Source organism: Odocoileus virginianus, chromosome 12 (assembly GCF_023699985.2).
Source record: "Odocoileus virginianus isolate 20LAN1187 ecotype Illinois chromosome 12, Ovbor_1.2, whole genome shotgun sequence".
In the NCBI taxonomy this organism is placed as follows: domain Eukaryota; kingdom Metazoa; phylum Chordata; class Mammalia; order Artiodactyla; family Cervidae; genus Odocoileus; species Odocoileus virginianus.
In genome coordinates, this window is record NC_069685.1 from 1,455,127 (window position 1) to 1,473,487 (window position 18,361).

The following is an 18,361-nucleotide window of genomic DNA, read 5'->3' on the forward strand; positions in this document are numbered from 1 at the left end:
GCTTGGAAGGGCCACAAACAGTGCTGTCTGATTTGTTTACAATGAATATGTATTTCTTGTGTGCTGTGCTAAGTCACTTGTTGCTTTCGACTCTGTGTGATCCTACAGACTGTAGCCCACCAGGCTCCTCTGTCCATGGGATTCTCCAGGCAAGGATACTGGAGTGGGTTGCCATGCCCTCCTCCAGGGGATCTTTCCAACCAGGGGTAGAACCCAGGTCTCCCGCATTGCAAGAGGATTCTTTACCATCTAAGCCACCAGGGAAGCTCCACCTTAAGCTTCATCAGAAAATAAAAGTAAAAAAACTGTAAGAGAAAATTCAATTAAGCAATTTCTAGGCATCAGTAGAAAGATGTAGTTCACACCCATTTGATCTCTAAATTTCTCCTGTAAACTTAAGGAGTTTGACTAAAATCTTGAAAATCTATTCCAACTCTATCATCCTGGGATCCTATGGAACGTCACAAATTTTAACATGTAAGGCCCTTTCCTCACTACTATATAAAAGGGAAACTTTGAACTAATATATTCATGAAATCAGGTAACCAAATGCACTGGCTCACTGAAATGCTGAACTTGTAATGTGGATCAGTACTAAGTAATTTAGTAAAATAATACATTATTTCACATAACCATAATGATCACTTAAACAGTTACTGTTATTATCACCTATCATCCAGTTTTACGTTTGAGGACATTGGGGCTCATCAAGACTAACTGACATGCTCATGGCCACACAGCTAAGTGATGAAACGCAAGCCTACGTCCTATCCTGAGATCTTAACCATGAAACTATCTGATCTCAGAGGGTGTACACCATTCATTAATGGGGAAGTAGTGATTTATTTAGTTTACAGAATGGGAAGATTAGCTAGCTTAATTTTTGTCAAGTGCCTCATTTCTGAAACTCCTTTCTTTCATGTTAATTTTTCAAGTTAACTCAGTTAACTGCTTGCATTTCCTTCACTTGCCTAACACTTCATAACTTTGCTCTCATTCTTCAGCCACAAATGTACTGCCCGAATCTTAACAGTGTTTCTGAAATACAAAGCCCTAAAATTTATGGGTCTGTTTAATGTGACAGTATTTTTTCTGGAGAAAAATTAAAGTCAAAGATTTTCTTTAAAATAATACTGTCTCTGGATTTAGAACATGAGATAATAGACCTTATATTAGCAGCACTGCTGCCTCTTTCAACAGCCTAGGGGCCCACACATCCAATTGACTGTCTTCTTGATCCTAAAACACTGCCCTGCTTGAGTCTTTGACTTAATTTCTCTCTTAACTGTCAGACATAGAGCCCTCCCAGATCTGACTCACTTCTCTGCTGCTTTCTAATTCTCATTCCAAAACTTGATTTGGTTCGTCTGCTCTTCTGGTTTCCTGCTGTGTTTTCTGGGATCTGGGATCTGTGCTTCCAAACCTATGCGAGCACCATAATCACCCAAACAAGTTTTTAAATTATGGCTTCTGAAGTGTATATCAGTAGTGTTGATATGCTTGAGTTCAGGGCCAGAAATTGATATTGAGAAGCATTGCTTTCATGCATAGCCAAACCAGGAATTCCTCCCCATGTAATATCTTTACCTGAAGCAGGTGTCCATGCCAGTTTTGTCCAAGTTTTTCACAAGGTATGGGAAGTTAAAGAATTAGCTATCATTCTGTCATGGCACCTTAATTAGAAACTTTATATTTGAGAATTATAATAAGAAGGCATTCTAATCTCCAGAAAAATGTTGTGTAAGCATTTTTCTGGAGATTAGAAAAATAATTATTTTTAGAATTGTATTCCCTATAGAAGTGTTCATTTTACCAGAAAATAAAACAAAACCATTTAAATTATTTTTTCTCTTTTGTTTCCTTTAATGAAATATTAAACACTTTATGCTTTGGAGTTTACAAGCAAAATTTTCTTTAAAAATCATCATCATACCATATAAACTGTGAGATTACAACATGTTTATTCCAATGGATATTTTTCTTATTTGAATAGCAAGTCCAAATTACTGATGATTTAAATCCCTTATAGTACAAGTCTTCTGTGATCAAAATATTCAGTGGAATTCAATTATTTATATTTATTTACTTTAGTGAATATTTAATAAATGTCTACTAAATGCAAACAATCTTATTGATTACTAGAGACAAACACAGTTTTTATCCTCATGTTGCCAACTATTGTCTATTTTTGTTGTATGATATGAAACTTTATGGAGCAAAGTCCCAGTGTTCTTCTTTGACACATCATGTTACTTTTCTCTGAGACAGCACAGGCAAATTACTTTTGAACTATGGCTTAATTACAAAGAACTGCTTAAAGCAAATAAAATGATATATAATTTATTCACCTGAGAAATTCAGGGCAAAGCCCTGCATGCATAAACATGGAAGTCCAGTTGAAACTATGTTAATACTGTGTTTCCAAAATAGAATTCCAAGTTATTGAGTCTTGTCTTCTGAATCTGACCCTTAATTTGCAGTTGTGCAAAACAATAGCTGTCTCACAGTACCACTTAAACTGAGGTGCTATGTAAAATACATTTCAGTTTCTAATTTTTTACAGCATACACTAGGGAAGTTCCAAAGCTACGAGAAGTTGATGTGGTAAATCTTCATAATTCTCTCCTTCACCTTTTTAAATTGCTTATAGAGCTGGTGAGAAACAGTGTTTAAACTCTTCAGGATTTTTCATTTTTTTATATATTCATTACCTTCATTTGATAGTATTTTGTTTATAGCTTTCATTTTTTGCCATTTTTTACCATGAAATGTTCATAGGTTTGCTTTTCCATTGCTGCCTCTGGTAAAACAACATGCCCTGGAAAAAAAAATTGTATTATTTCAGATTTGGAGGTGTCTTAAACTTATTCATGTTTTTTCCTCCGATTTTCTTGTCCAAATAAATATTTATAATTTTTCATTCCATGAAATGTAATTTGTACTGCTATTCAAACTCAGAGTACTCTGAGTTCAGCAGAATTTTGTTAAAGGCTTGATGTTCCAGCCAGTTCAATGTTACCTGAGGAGAAATTCAGTGGCCCTCAGCTGGAACAGAAGGATGCACCAGATGAGTGCTCAGATGGTGGCGACGGCCTTGTGAGAACTGTGAAGGGCTTGAGATTCCTGCAGGCTAGTTGCCGGCTGAGGGGTCAGTGGGCCACAGTTTCACAGATGCTGGCAGAAGCTTTGGTTTCAGAGACAGATAATATCTAGTATAGCAAACAGTATGGACTTCATGTTTGTGGAAGGAGATATTTATGAACCCCAGGTTCCTTGGGGATGTCGTGGAGGGGGTAGGTGGATGATGCTAACTCAGAAAAGCTGGCCGCAACCAGGCATCCCGCGTTGAGGGACCTCGAATGGACTTCAGCCAAGCCCCTTCAAACTTTGCTGTAGAATGAGATGTTATACGTTCAGAAAATAAATCAGCCCTCTGCCCTATCTGCCTAGGCTGTCCTCTATAAAACTTCTTTGAAATGATAGCCTAGAGTGAAGGTCATCAGTACATCATATGTTCCCATAAGAGAAGTTTGGAGAATTGTCTCTCAGCAGTCCTGAGCAATGATTGCTTGTGATTTAAACTATTCCTATAAGAACCATTTACCCATTCTACAAATTCTGGTTACATGGGTTTTCCTTGGGGTGTATCTTTTTATATCACCTGTATTATAGGCAATATTGAAGGTTAACAGTGTGGCTAGAGGATAATGCCTACAAGCACAGAGGGAAAAGCAGCTCATCCTAGACCAACCCCTTTGATAAAAATGAACTCTGGGAAAGAAAAATCCAGGAAACATGTAAAATGTTAGCACCAGCCCAAACTGGAACTGCCTATTAAAGAAAGTGCTCTGAGAAACAAAAAGGAAATAAGAAAACATGTCAAAGGAATAAGGACCAGCTATTAAGACAGAACTATTGAAACAACCTCTTTCTGCAGTTGGAGTTAAAGGATGTAGTTAGGATTGAAAGTTTAGGGAGATGCAGTAAAGTGATGAATTACAGGCTATCCTTTCTTTTCTTTCTTTTTTTTTTTTTTTTTTTTGCCAAATACTTAATTGCCTGCAGGAAGATAGCTCTTTCAAAGTGAATTTTTCTGTTAACTAATCATATGATTGACGTTCTTAATGCTGCATATTAATTAGTCTGCCCCTCTCAGATCAATATTATCAACTAGAACTGAGACCCAAGGACTCTGGAAGACTTGCTTAAGGATACTCAAGAGGGTAACCTTCCTGGAGGCATGCCTTCTTGGAGGTCGATTGTTTATTCCACAGCAGCACATTATGTTCAGGTCAAAAATGAGTTAGACAGAGAGATGGAGACTGATTGATCTCAGCAGGACTTCAATCCTCTATATATAGAAAACTTCACTTGTCACTATAAATACCTACTCAAATTAGTACTGTATTTGGGAACTTGCCAAAATGTGTGAAGGTACATTTCAGTTTATGATTAGAGCTTGGCCCTAGTTTGGAAAATATTAATTTTCTATTCAGAGTAATTTTTAAAAGATGATTGTCTGAGACACCAATGCAGGATTGTCTTAAGCACAATAAACAAACAATTAAATCAATTATAATTTACCAGTAAAACTTTCAAGCATTGAGATATTTGGTGAAAGGCAGAGAATGTCAGAGCAGTTTAACTACTTTCATGTGTAGTCAGGAGCATTGGCCATACTGAGCTGGAAGGAATCTTCCATCTGTTGGGATGATTTTCTTCCCTTTGAGGAGCCCTAAGCTCTTGGACAGGGAGGCCTGGCGTGCTGCGATTCATGGGGTCAAAAAGAGTCGGACACGACTAAGCAACTGAACTGAACTGAACTAAACTGAAACTCTTGAAACTCTGAGGCAGGACAGAGTGGTCTATTGAGGGTGAAGATCTTCATCTCTACTTATTTCTAATAGAGACACTCTGCTTTTACCTGTTTCACATCTTGGCTTCTGTTATTTAGAAAACAAACTAGAACAACTCACCCTAACTCTGTTCTCCTTTAAAATATTCTTTGTATTATTTTCAATTTCCTTCATCAATATTTTATGATTTTCAGAATGTACGTCTTTCACCTTGTAGGTTACGTTTATTCCTAGGAATTTTACTGTTTTTGATACGATTTTAAACAGATTTTTATTTTTGCTTTCTCTTTCTGACAGTTCATTATTAGTGTATAGAAAAGCAACAGATGTCTGTATATTAATCTTATATTCTACAACCTTTCTGAATTCATGTACTCAAGTTTTTGTTTTGTTTTGCTGTGGGGAGAGACTTTAAGGCTTTATGCATAAAGTATCATGTCATCTGCAAGTAGTGACGGTTTTACTTCTTCCTTCACAATTCGGATTCCTTTTCCTTTTCTGCTTGTTGTGGCTGGGACTTCTATATTTATGTTAAATAGAACTGGCCAGAGTGAGGCTCCTTGTCTTGTTCCTGATTTTAGAGGAAAGGTGTTCAACTTCTTATCATTTAGCATGATGTCAGCTATGACTTTGTCATAAATGACCTTTATAATGTTGAGATACCAACTTTGGTAAGTTGTTTCTTTTTTAATCATGAATGGATGTTGACTTTTGCCAAATGCTTCTTCTGTCTCTATTGAAATGATCATGCGATTTTTATCCTACATTTTGTTAATGTGGCATAGCACACTGATTGATTTGTGAATATTGAGCCATCTTTGCAACCTTGGAACAAATTTCACTTCACCATGGTATATGATTCTTTATATGTATTGCTAGATTTGGTTTCTTAATATTTTGTTGAAAAATTTTGCATCAATGTCTATCAAAAATATTGGCCTGTGATTTTCCTTGTTGCAGTGCCTTTGTCTGGTTTTGGTATGAGGGTAATGATGGCCCCCTACAATGAATTTGGGAGTGTTTCATCTTCAATATTTTTGGGACAGTTTGAGAATATTTTATACCTTGATAGCAGTTTGGATGCTTGCATTTGTGTGTTTTATCACATTTGAATTTTATGTAAAATACTATAAACAGTTATTAATCTCAATCAGAGCATGCTGAAGTATTTAGGAGGAAATATACTGATGTCTGTGATTTACTTAGAAATACATCAGAAATAAAGTAGATTGATGGGCTGATATAGGATGGATATACAATGAAGAAAATATAGTTACATGTTAATGGTAGAATATAGATGAAAGATATATTTGAATTTTACTGTACATGTAGAAAACTCCCCAATATAGTTTGACTCTGTCATATTTTAAATGAGGGAAGTGAGGTTTAGGGAAAAGGAAACTGAATCATCAACACAGCAGCAATTAGAACCAAAAAGTCCTCAAAAACTGCTTCTGCAGCTTGTCTTTACAATCAAATTTAAGCATTTACCCCAAGATTTCTTTGTTTAAATGTCAGAAAAAAATCATGAGTATTATAAAAGATGGAAAAAGGACATTCTATGGGATTATTGAGACTCCTAACATGGAGAACATATCCTTTCTCTCTCCTTTTATATTTTTCATGCAGGTAGCATTGAAGCAATTTTTGTGCTTCTTTTAGTTTAGTACATTGGAATCAATTGTGAATTTATATATTCTATGGTATTTATGGGCCAGTTTTCCATTCTACTTTATATTCACATACAAATGAATGCAGATGGCATTTCTTGATCAATGTCTTCCTTTGAAGGTATAGAAGTGAAAGCAATTTCTTTAGAAAAGCTTCATGAACGTTACATTCATTCTCCTAATGTCCCTTTTGGGGGAAAAAAAAATGGCTTTGCCTCTGGTGGTTGACCGATACAAGTCATAATGAAGGACTACTTAAAAATGACTTATCCTTTACTCGTACTCTACTAGAACATTTAGAGGTAAGAATCTCTGAAGTCAAGACTAGCTTAATTTTCATTGTGACATTTTTAAATGTGAGATCCTAGGAAAGTTAGTCAAATTTTCTGAGTTTTTTTCCTTGGGTATAAAATAGGGATGACAATTGTACCCTACAGATTATGCTATTTAATAAAATCTATTATTACAACTTTTATTGTTTGTAATCCTAGAATTTTCTTATAAATGACTTATTCTTAACATTTTATGTTTTTATTTTGTTTTACTTTACTTTTTATCTATAGCTGACATTCACTTTCATAAGAGATTGTTCTTCTGAATATTTACAGTATTTAAATCTTCACTTGTCATGTCAATAAAACTTGCACATTGTAATTCTTATAGCTCTTATCGTGTCCGACTCTTTGCTATCCTTTGGAGTATAGCCCACACAGGCTCCTCTGTCCATGGGATTTTCCAGGCAAGAATACTGGAGTGGGTTGCCATTTCTTTCTTCAGGGGATTTTCCCAACCCAGGGATTGAACCCAGGTCTCCCACATTGCAGGCAGATGCTTTAACCTCTGAGCCACCAGGGAAGCCCATAGCTCTTATGAGTCACCTATAAAGCACATTAAGATTGGGTTTACTTATTCCCTAACTCTGTTCTCCTATAAAAGATTTTTTTTTGTTTGTTTCTTACATCTTAGTGTTAATTACTGCTTTCTATTTTTCCACTTAAAATTTTAAAATGTAGGAATTATAGACTTATACAACTCAAAATGTAAAGAATATAGAATTTTAAAAGAAATTAATATTTCAATCATTAGTGTAACTTTTAAAAATTGAATTGTAAAGGTGCTACTTTTTTCATTTTAAGTGGATAAAAATGTTCTTAATTGTAGTAAGCACCATTTCAGACTAATGAAAATATTGGCTAGAATATATAAATAAATTTTATTCTAAAATGTAAAGTGTTCATCCCAGCATACATAAAAGATAATAGTATATCATTTGAAGGAGAAACAAATGTCATAGTTATATTTACTACAGTTCACTAGTTGTATAATGCTTTCTTTGCGTATCATTTCAAATTCCTTTTTTAACATATCATATTTCATAGTTTTCAAGGTGACAAAACAAGTTTATGGTATAGTCATAAAATTTGGAGCAATGGGAGGAAGCTTTGAGATCTTTTGAAATTCTAAATTAGTGTTTTTAATCTTTATTTTTCAGGGAGTTTTACAAAATTACTAATGTCAGACTCCAGATGCATTAAATTAGAATCTCTGTGTATTTGGCATGAATAATCCTAGTTTTCAGAAGCTCCCCTGGTGATTCAACCAAGATGTCAGTGTCAGAATCATCCATCTGTTTTTGTGTTTTGGCTTTTGGCAACATTTAGAAAGGAAACAGAAGAGCTCTAGATCTTGGTGAAGTCATAGAGCTATTGGCTCTCAGAATTGAAAAAGAATCTTGGTCTCTTCTTAAACAAGCTCTTTTCCCACTCCCCCACATTGCTTTCCTTTGGTTACTCCAGGTTGTTATTCTTAATGAGTTTGTGTGGTCCCCAAAACCCTTGGCAGAGACCTATCATGTGTAGTTGGGCCTTGCCTTAATAGATGAGTCTCATGGGTATTAGGCATTTGTATTTTCTGCAGCACTGGGGAGTGAGTGAAGGTATTAGCTTAGCCTCTAAATACCTGAACAGAATTGTTCAAGCGGCTCCATAAGTAGAAATATCTGTGGCTAGGAAAAAGTACAGTGCTCTTTTAGTTGGTTACTCTAAATTTTATGTACTACATGTTTTTTATACTATGTTTGATTTTATTCAGTAATAATGTGCTTTGTGTGTAATAGACTAGTTTTAATTATGGGACATATAATAAGTTTAAAGATGGTACAATAAAAATAAATGTTTAAAATAATCGTACATAGTTTATATTAATTCTTACGATTGTCTTCTCATTTATAGACAATAATATTATTCATATATTATCTACAGTTAGTTGACTTTCTGTGTATTCCAGAATTTTTAAAAATATAGAATTACAATATAGTCATGCCATTAAAGCTACTTTCCAAATGAATTACAAGGTAGAAAATCTGTTTATAAACCTTTTATGATATATCCTTTGGAAAAAAATAGTTTATTCTAGGTTTTCACCACTATTTCTTGCTGTGGTGGAATGGTATAGTCTTAAGTGACATGTGACCCAACATGGATGCAGGGATAGTGCCTATGAAGGCCTTGTTTAAAACACTCTGGGCTACTACTGTGCTTCTTTACTTCCAGACTGACCACTCCTCTAAGCAGTGATGGGGCAATGCCTCAGCTGCTCGACCCCTTAAAGAACTCCAAGAAGCACTTGGAATTCTCATGATGGGAGGTCAGAGTCAGTATAAGTGACTTCCTAACAGAAACAGCTAAATCACTTCAGAGATTTAGGTCTGTATGAAGTCAGCCATATAAAAGATTATTTCCAGTGGGTGGTGTTTGTCATCATCATTCCTCAAAATTTTGCCTTTGACCTAAAATAAAACTTTAGAAGTGTTTCTTAAGTATTAATTTTTATTTATTTATTTATTTTTTTTTGCTGAAAGCATTATACAAAGATATAATGTTTAATTTGTTGTTTAATTTGTTGTTTTCCTTGGATCATTCTTTGATATTTTTCATCCCATGAAATCACTACTTTGAGGAAATTGGAGTTACTTTGAAAATGTCCATCATTGATAGTTTACAGAAACTTAGAAAGTCAAATTTTTCTGTGCACTTTAAAGCTGATAATAAATGTACTCATAAATACATAAGTGCTTGTTTTTGTTTAGTCATGAAGCTGTGTCCAACTCTGTGACCCCATGGACTGCAGGATGCTAGGCTACCCTATCCTTCACTATTGAGTTTGCTCAAACTCATGTCCACTGAGTCAGTGATGCCATCCAACCATCTCATCCTCTGTTGTCCCCTTCTCCTCCTGCCCTCAATCTTTCCCAGCATCAAGGTCTTTTCCAGTGAGTCGGCTCTTCGCTTCAGGTGGTCAAAATATAGGAAATTCAGTTTCAGATCTGTCCTTCCAATAAATATTCAGGATTGGTTTCCTTTAGGATTGACTGGTTTGATCTCCTTGCTGTCCAAGGAACTCTCCAGCACAACAGTGTGAAAGCATCAATTCTTCAGTGTTCAGCCTTCTGCATGGTCCAACTGTCACATCCATACATGACTACTGCAAAAGCCATTGCTTTCCCTATACGAAACTTTGGTGCCAAAGTGATGTCTCTGCTTTTTAATATGATGTTTAGGTTTGTCAGAATTTTCTTCCAAGGAGCACGCATATTTTGCTATTGTGGCTGCAGTTACCATCCACGGTGATTTTTGGAGCCCAAGTATATAAGGTCTGTCACTGTTTCCACTTTTCCCCCATCTATTAGCCATGGAGTGATGGGACTGGATACTGTGAGCCTCATTTTTTGAATATTGAGTTCTAAGCCCACTTTTTCACTCTCCTCTTTCACTTTCATCAAGAGGCTCTTTAGTTTCTCTTTGCTTTCTGCCATTATTGCTGCTGCTAAGTCGCTTCAGTTATGTCTGACTGTGTGCAACCCCATATATGGCAGCCCACCAGGCTTCACCATCCCTGGGATTCTCCAGGCAAGAACACTGGAGTGGGTTGCCCTTGCCTTCTCCGTTCTGCCATTAGGGTGGTGTTAGCTGCATATCTGAGATTATTGATATTGATATTTCTACTATCAATCTTGATTCCAGCTTGTGGGTCATCCAGCTCAGGTTTCACATGATGTACTCTGCATGTAAGTTAAATAAGCTGAATGAAAATATACAGAATTGATATACTCCTTTCCCAGTTTTGAACCAGTCTGCTGTTCTATGTCTGCTTCTAACTATTGCTTCTTGTCCCGCATACAGGTTTCTCAGAAGACAAGTAAAGTGGTCTGGTATTTCCATCTTTTTAAGAATTTTCCACAGTTTGTTGTGATCCACACAGCCAAAGGCTTTAGCATAGTCAATGAAACAGAAGTAGATTTTTTTTTTAATTCTACTGATGTTTCTGTGATCAGACAGATGTTGGCAATTTGATCACTGTCAATTTGTTCCTCTGTCTTTTCTAAATCCAGCTCTTATATTTGGAAGTTCTTGGTTCACTTAATGTTGAAGCCTAGCTTGAAAGATTTGAAGCATTTCCTTGTTAACATGTTAAATGAGTGCACTTTGGTGGTGAGCATTCTTTGGCATTGTCCTGCGTTGGGATAGGAATGAACACTGACATTTACCAGTCCTTTGGCCACTGCTGACTTTGCCAAATTTGCTGGTATATTTGGTGCAGCAATTTAACAGCATCATCTTTTAGGATTTGAAATAGCTCAGCTAGAATTCCATCACCTCCACTAGCTTTGTTTGTAGTAATGCTTCCTAAGGCCCACTTAAATTTGCACTCCAGGTTGTCTGAATCTAGATGAGTGACTGCACCATTGTGATTATCTGGGTCACTAAGGCCTTTTTTGTATAGTTCTTCTGTGTATTCTTGTCACCTTTTCTAACCTTTTCTATTTTAGTGGTCAAAGCTAGAAAATTTCTGTCTTTGAGAGAAGTTTTAATTTTCTTGTAATTTGAACATTATTGTTGAGCATTGTTGTTCAGGAGAGAGATTTCTTTTAAGTTATGTTATTTCATGAAATATCAACCATGTAGGAATTCACAAAGATAGCTGAGTAAATTGTATCAGAAAACACTTGATGTGTACAAATGGGTAATATAAATAGTAGAAATACTGTTTATTTTTGATAAATTACAGGAGACCTGGATTGGATTTTACCTTTAAGGCAAAATAAAGAAGTTGTAATATGATGCTTCTTTGTTTTGTTATTCAGTCGCCCAGCCATGTCAGAATCTCTGCGACACCGTGGACTGCATGGAGTATCCCAGGCTTCCCAGACCTTCACCATCTCCCAGAGCTTGCAGAAACTCATATCCATTGAGTTGGCAATGCCATCCAACCATATCATCCTCTGTCTTCTCTTCTCCTGCCTTCAATCTTGCCCAGCAAGATTCTTTTCTAATGAATCGGCTCTTCGCATTAGTGGGCCAAAATATTGGAGCTTCAGCTTCGGCATCAGTCCTTCCAATGAATATTCAGGACTGATTTCCTTTAGAATTGATAGGCTTGATCTCCCTGCAGTCCAAGGGGCTCTCAAGAGTTTTCTTCAACACCATATTTCAAAAACATCAATTCTTCAGCATTCGGCCTTCTTTATGGTCCAACTCTTGCATCCATACATGACTACTGGAAAAACCATAGCTTTGACTAGATGGATCAATGTCAGCAAAGCAGTGTCTTTGCTTTTTAATACACTATCTAGGTTTGTCACAGCTTTTCTTCCAAGGAGCAAGCATCTTTTAATTTCATGGCTGCAGTCACCATCTTCAGTGATTTTAGAGCCCAGGAAAATAAAGTCTCCCACTGTTTCCATTGTTTCCTCATCTATTTGCCATGAAGTGATGGGAGCAGACACCATGATCTTAGTTTTTAAAATGTTGAGTTTTAAGTCAATTTTTTTCACTCTCCTCTTTCACTTTCAGCAACAGGCTTTCTAGTTCTTCTTCACTTTCTGTGAGTAGGGTGTTGTCATTCGTGTATCTGAGGTTACTGATATTTCTCCTGGCAATCTTGATTCCAGCTTGTGCGTAGCATTTTGCATGATGTAATCTTTATAGAAGTTAAGTAGGCAGAGTGACAATATACAGCCCTGACATTCTCCTTTCCCAGTTGGAAACAGTCTGTTGTCCTATGTCTGGTTCTAACTGTTGCTTCTTGACCTACATACAGTTTTCTCAAGAGGCAGGTAATGTGGTCTGGTATTCCCATCACTTTAAGAATTTTCCACAGTTTGTTGTGATCCACACAGTCAAAGGCTTTGGTGTAGTCAATAAAGCAGAAGTAGATGCTTTTCTGGAACTCTGTTGCTTGGTTCTGTGATCCATCAGATGTTGGCAATTTGATCTCTGCTTTCTCCGTCTTTTCTAAATCCAGCTTGAACATCTGGAAGTTCATGATTCACATACTGTTGAAGTCTGGCTTTTTGAATTTTGAATATTACTTTACTAGCATGTGAGATGAGTGTAGTTGTGCAGTAGTTTGAACATTCTTTGGCATTGCCTTTCTTTGGGACTGGAATGAAAACTGACCATTTCCCATCCTGTGGCCACTTGTGAGTTTTCCAAATTTGTTGGCATATTAAGTGCAGCACTTTCACAGCATCATCTTCTAGGATTTGAAATAGCTTGAATAGAATTCCATTACCTTCACTAGCTTTGTTCCTAGTAATGCTTCCTAAGGACCACTTGACTTCGGGCACCAGGATGTCTGGTTCTAGGTGAGTAATCACACCATCATTGTTTTCCATGTCATTATGATCATTTTTGTATAGATCTTCTGTGTATTCCTACTATCTCTTCTTATCTTTAGCTTCTGTTGGTCCATACCATTTCTGTCCTTTATTGTGTCCATCTTTGCCTGAAATGTTCCCTTGGCATCTCTAATTTTCTTGAAGAGATCTTTAGTCTTTCCCATTCTATTGTTTTCCTCTATTTCTTTGCATTGATCACTGAGGAAGGCTTTCTTATCTCTCCTTACTATTTTTTTGAACTCCACATTCAAATGGGTATATCTTTCCTTTTCTCCTTTGCCTTTAGCTTCTCTTCTTTTCTCAGGAATTTGTAAGGCTTCCTCAGACAACCATTTTGCCTTTTTGCATTTGTTTTTCTTGGGGATGGTCTTGATCACTGCCTCCTGTATGATGTCACAAACCTCCGTCCATAGTTCTTCAGCCACTCTACCAGATCTAATCCCTAAAATCTATTTCTCACTTCCACTGTATAATCATAAGGGACTTGATTTAGATCATACCTGAATGGTCTAATGGTTTTCCCTTCTTTCTTCAGTTTAAGTCTGAATTTTGCAGTAAGGATTTCATGATCTGAACCACAGTCATCTCCTGGTCTTGTTTTTGCTGACTGTATAGAGCTTCTCCATCATCAACTGCAAATAATATAATCAATCTGGTTTTGGTATTGACTATCTGGTGATGTCCATGTGTAAAATCTTCGAAAGAGGATGTTTGCTATAACCAGTGTGTTTTCTTGGCAAAATTCTGTTAGCCTTTGCCCTTCCCCATTTTGTACTCCAAGGCCCAATTTGCCTGTTACTCCAGGTATCTCTTGACTTCCTACTTTTGCATTCCAGTCTCCTATAATGTGAAGGACATCTTTTTTGTGTGTTAGTTCTAGAAGGTCTTGTGGGTGTTCATAAAATTGTTCAACCTCAGGTTCTTCAACATTACGTGTTGGATCATAGACTTGGATTACTCTGATATTGAATGGTTTGCCCTGGGAACAAACAGAGATCATTCTGTTGTTTTGAGATTGCACCAAAGTACTGCATTTTGGACTCTTTTGTTTACTATGAGGGCTACTCAATTTCTTCTAAGGGATTCTTGCCCACAGTAGTAGATATAATGGTCATCTGAATTAAGTTAGCCTACTCTAGTCCATTTTAGTCTACTATTTCCTAAATCATTGATGTTCACTCTTGCCATCTCCTGTCTGACCACTTCAAAGTTACCTTGGTTCATGGACCTAACATTCCAGGTTCCTGTGCCATATTGTTGTTTGCAGCATCAGACTTTACTTCCATCACCAGTCACATCCACCACTGCACATTGTTTTCACTTTGGCTCCATCTCTTCATTCTTTCTGGAGTTATTTCTTCTCTCTTCTCTTGTAGAATATTGGGCACCTACCGATCTGGAGTGTTCATCATTCAGTGTCATATGCTTTTGTCTTTTCATACTGTTCATGGGGTTCTCCAGGCAAGAATACTGAAGTGGTTTTCCATTGCCTTCTCCAGTGGGCCATGTTTTTTTCAGAACTCGCCACCATGCCCCGTCCATCTTGGGTGGCCCTATATGGCATGGCTCATAGTTTCATTGTGTTAGACAAGACTCTGGTTCATGTAATCAGTTTGATTAGTTTTCTGTGATTGTGGTTTTTCATTCTGTCTACCCTCTGATGGATAAGTGCCTATTTGCCCCTCAAACTGAGCGAGCAACCCTTGCAAGCAGGCAGGCAGTGGCAGGCATGCGTGCACCCAACCAGATGCTATGTGGGTACTCTCTCATTATATAGAAGCGATAACAAAGTTCTATGGTAAGTAAAGATTCAAATTGTTTTCTAGTTTTTTATCTGAATGCTTGCATCTAAGTCTGATAAACACATTTGAACTGATATAAAAAATTAATGTTATATGTATTGCTACTTTCCTTCGTTGAATCCAATCTATAACATATTAAAATAGTGAGAACTGGAAAGGGCATGGTACCTAAAGCAAAAAGCCCCAGGTGTATCTTAAGTTTCCCATAATTGGTTTAATAGAATCATTTAAGTTCTGTGAGCATCAGATCTGATTCCCTGCCTTGCCTACCCTCCTAGCTTATCGTGAGGACCAAATGAGGTGAAATATATAAAAGTACTATGTTAACTGTAACAGACTGTAGAAAATCTGTTACTCTTTGGGCAAGATTTAGAAAAAAATATTTAAAATAATCTGGGTCTTTTATCTAGCAACTTTAGAGAAGGTTGTCTTCCTTATACAACTTTTATTTTAAAAGCATTAGAAGGGACTTCCCTGGTGGTCTAATGGTTAAGACTCTGCATTTCCAGTTCAGCAGGTTCAAATTCCATCTCTGGCTTGGGAACTAAGATCTCCTATGCCATGAGACATGCCTAAAAAATAAAACTATGGAAAAAGTAGTAAACCACACAGTAATTAATATATAGTGGGCTGAAGTACATAGAATAACAACATCAAAATATTTACAAAAAGCAGCTTTAGCTGCCACAGCATATCCTGGAGTCAGACTGTCTTTGTCAGCCCTCCATTCTCTGTCTCCCCTGTTTCAACTGCTCCGCTTCCTTCTCTTTCTTTCTCCACTGTTTTCTCTCCTAATTTCCAAGGTTGGTACTTTCCTCCTTGTCTCTCGACCTTAAATTTTATACTCTGTGGACCCTCTTTGTCAATATTACATCATGTGGACATCGTGGTAGGTTTTGTAAAAAACATTTGAGCACCTTTCCTTTGGTGTTCTGTTGACGACAGAAGATGAGATGGTTGGATGTCATCACTGACTCAATGGACACGAGTTTGAGCAAACTCTGGGAGATCAGAAGGACAGGGAAGCCTGGCATGCTGCCACCCATGGGGTCGCAAAGAGTCAGAGACAACTGAGTGACTGAACAACAGCAACAAGTAATACAAGATGGAGTTCTCAGCTCTGAACCAGAGAAAAGAGAGCAGTCTTTGGTTCTTGTGAGTAACAAAACCAGTCAGCCTTGCATCAACTGAGACAGTTCTGTGATTTGAAGCTCTTTAGTTGTATCTGTCACTACCATTTACAGCTTAACAAAAATTTTCTGAATCACACCAGGCTTGGAATGAAAACTCAGAGAAGCACAGAACCATAAAGGTAATGCATAAAAAATAAAGTAAGCCAAATTTGGGGAAAATTACAGAGAAACCTGAATTGTATAAACAGGATAGCAGTCAAAGGTGAATTTTTCAGTTGGAGATGCGTTCTGGAAGACTCTTGGATTAGAGAAAGTCAGAGAGCTTATTAATTGTACCAGGGTTACTGTGGTTTGTCAGGGCTGATTTTAGGAAAGCTGACTGGAGGTCTGAAAGCTGGGGACAGTGCACCCCAAGAACACTGAAAGGGTTCTCTTCATCCTGTTCCCAGTGCTAATTGTCTTGCTGTTCACACAAGCTAAGAGGCCTGAAGACACCAAGAGCCATAGGAACTGCAGACAGATCTGTTTTCTTCTGGCTGGCACAGCAGCTGTAGCAGCATTCCTGCTGCATTCTCTCCTCTCGTGCTAGTCCAGTGGGCACGGCCATGACGCAGGAGCTCATATAAACGTGTACCTCGCACACCCCACGACCAAGTGAGTACCTCACGATGCACATGTGCACTGCTATAACCATCTCAGCTGTTACAGTCATTATTTACAAAATGTGGGGCAAGAGAGCCTGAACACGCCATCGTGGCCAATTTGCTCCCCCCTCACACTCCACCCCTTCAGGGTCTCTCACCTCACATTTTATGCTCAGTCCATCTTCTGAGATATTCCCTTAGCAAGTAACACTGACCCTTGGATTTACATCTTGCAACAGCAGTAGCTACAAGAACAAACTGTTCCAAACAGTTCCATCCCCAAAACACAGCAAAACCCAGCGCCAGGTATCATGTGGAACTCATGTTGCAGTCCTTGCCCTCACAGGGCTAGAAGAGCCAACCACCACACGTGGAGTGCCTTTATCTTCCATGGCCAAGTCCAGTCAGCCATCTGTCCTTGTGAGATTGCAGCAAAGCCTCAACAGGGGCAACTCCACTCCTGAGGAGTTTTTATTACGGACCCTCAAAACCCCTCACAAGCTCTGGGCCTACCCCTTCAGGAAGGAGATTTTTATGGCATTCACAGTTCACCCACATGTTTACAAAATCTGAGGACACAGGCTTTACGGTACACTGTCTACATCATAGGGCAGCCTTTACAGTACACCGTTCTACTAGATCTACATCATAGGACACCACACAAGTCACCCCACATTTGCGTCTGTCACCGGATGGGGCCTTTACTGGCTCGGGCCCCCTGTCGGGCCTTCACACTCAGGTGCTGTCCCTCAACTTCTCTCTGTAAAGACTTGCAAACCTCCACAGGTGCTGGGGCCACCCCTGTGTCCCAAAGTCGCAAAACCCAAGCTGCCAAGGGTTCCCCATGCGTTTGCCCAAACTGCTTACCCAAGTTGACCAACTCCACCTAAATATGTGGTCAATACGTTGTGATCTCACATTGGGGGCCCCTTGAGGAAGTCCTGGCCTGGGCCGTAAGCTGTTGATGCTTCACTTTCTGCTGCACAATGGACCTCGCTGCCAAGCAGGAACCCACAGTCTCATAACGTTCATCATCTCCATCACTCACTGCCTTGCTGTCAGAGATGCTGGGTTTGTTAGGGTCACAGGGCTCTTGCTCTAATGCCAACATACATTGTTCTAGTTCTTCCAAGTGTCTCTGTCCATTGAACACTATGCAGCATCACAGAGAACATTATCCATATTCGCCTTCAAGGCAGTCAGGATAATCCACCCCATGGTGCCAGGGGCAGCCCGTGCCTCCTCGTTTGGCAAACGGTAACTCATGGCCTGTTACGCCTTTTCATGCTATCCAGTGACCCGTCCACTACCTCCCAGTTTCCCATCAGAGCCCACACTGAGGATCGTGGCCACGTGGTACCACATGCTATATGTTGGCCACTGGCTTCCTCCATCCAGCAGAACCTCAGGCTGCTCCACCCGTTGGGTATCCTGCTGACTACACCAGGTGGATCGCTCTTCATCCTGTTCACAGCACCAGTTGTCTGGCTGTTCACACTGCCTGCACTGTTCACTGAATCCAGGTAGGCAAGGTGCAAGCTAAGAGGCTGGAAACAGGAGAGGAGCTGTAGGAACTG

At 38.3% G+C, this 18,361-nt stretch overlaps 1 protein-coding gene across 3 annotated transcripts in view; it reads left to right on the forward strand.

The window, feature by feature from the left end:
* TLL1 (tolloid like 1) overlaps window positions 1–18,361 on the forward strand; it is a 336,773-nt gene that overhangs the window by 42,104 nt on the left and 276,308 nt on the right. The window lies entirely within an intron of this gene.